Source organism: Arachis ipaensis, chromosome B4, assembly GCF_059453495.1.
Source record: "Arachis ipaensis isolate K30076 ecotype BB chromosome B4, ASM5945349v1, whole genome shotgun sequence".
NCBI lineage: Eukaryota > Viridiplantae > Streptophyta > Magnoliopsida > Fabales > Fabaceae > Arachis > Arachis ipaensis.
The window spans coordinates 45,656,366-45,658,236 of NC_142439.1; positions in this window are offsets into that span (position 1 = coordinate 45,656,366).

The following is a 1,871-nucleotide window of genomic DNA, read 5'->3' on the forward strand; positions in this document are numbered from 1 at the left end:
CTAGAAATAACATCCACCTTTGCTAGATCTACAGAAATGCCAGTATTAGACACAACATATCCTACTACAATACCTTGTTTAACCATATAGTGACATTTTTCAAAATTTAATACAAGGTTTGTACTGACACATCTATCTAATACTCTAGATAAACTATCTAAGCAAAGGCTAAAAGAATAACCATAAACGCTAAAATCATCCATAAAAACCTCCATACAGTCCTCAATGAGGTCAGAGAAAATACTCATCATGCACCTTTGGAAAGTAGCTGGTGCATTGCACAAGCCAAAGGGCATTCTCTTATAAGCATAAGTCCCAAAAGGACAGGTAAAAGTAGTCTTTTCCTGATCTTCAGGAGCTATATGAATCTGGAAATAACCTGTGTAACCATCTAAAAAGCAATAATGTGATTTACCTGACAGGTGATCCAGCATTTGATCAATGAATAGAAGAGGATAGTGATCCTTACGAGTGGCCTGATTTAGGCGCCTGTAATCAATGCAGACCCTCCAGGTGTTCTATACTCTGGTTTCTATGAGCTCTCCATGCTCATTCTTCACTGTAGTGACTCCAGACTTCTTGAGCAACACTTGTACTGGGCTTACCCATTCACTATCTGAGATGGGGTAGATAATATCTGCCTCTAGTAGTCTGGTCACTTCCTTTTTGACAACCTCCAAGATAGTGGGATTCAGTCTTCTCTGGGGTTGACGAATAGGCCTAGCTCCCTCTTCTAAAAATATTTTGTGCTCATAAACTTGAGGGTTGATGCCTACTATATCTACCAAACTCCACCCAATTGCCTTCTTATGCCTCCTCAGCACACTAAGTAACTGCTCTTCTTGTTGAGAAGTAAGTTCCCGTGCAATGATAACTGGAAACTTCTGCTTGTCCTCAAGGTAAGCATATTTAAGGTGTGGAGGAAGGGGTTTTAATTCCAACTTCTGCTCATGGCCAGGCTCTGGATTGTCTGGAGTTGGTGACAATGGTAAAGTACTTTCATTGTCCTCAGAAAGTGTCCCCACACTCGGACCTTGTCCTATGTACTTCTCTTCTAACTCCTCCTGGTGAATTTCAGCTACGGTTTCATCTATGATGTCACACTAGAGGATAGAATGATCTTCTGGTGGGTGCTTCATAACTCCATTCAGATTGAAGCTTACTACTCGGCCATCTATTTCAAAAGAGTATGTTCCTGAAAAAGCATCCAATTTGAACTTCGAGGTCTTCAGGAATGGTCTTCCGAGTAGGATTGATGTGGCTTCTCCGAGTCATTTTGGGGCATTTTCAGGATATAAAAATCAATGGGAAATGTGAGCCCCTTAATGCCCACTAATACATCTTCAGCAACTTCAGCCACTGTAATAATGCTTTTATCTACTAACACAAAACGAGCTGCCGACCTTTTTAAGGGAGGGAGCCTCAAAATATCATATATAGACAAAGGCATTATACTCACACATGCTCGTAAATCACACATGCAGTCAGAAAGTACCACACCACCAATAGTACAATTAACCATACATGGACCTGGATCACTACACTTTTCAGGTATACCTCCCATTAAAGCAGATATAGAACTACCTAAAGGAATAGTTTCTAATTCTTTAATTTTGTCTTTATGTATACATAAATCTTTTAGAAACTTTGCGTATTTAGGTACCTGTTGAATAACATCAAAAAGGGGAATAGTTACCTCAACCTTTTTAAATATTTCTACCATTTTGGGATCAGGTTCCAACTGCTTCCTGGGCTTCCTTGCAAGTTGTGGAAATAGAATAGGAATGGCGTTTTCTATAGTGTCTGCGCCCTTTGGTGCTTCTTCCTATGATTGAGCTTCTTCTTCTTCAGCCATGTCCTATATGTCCTCT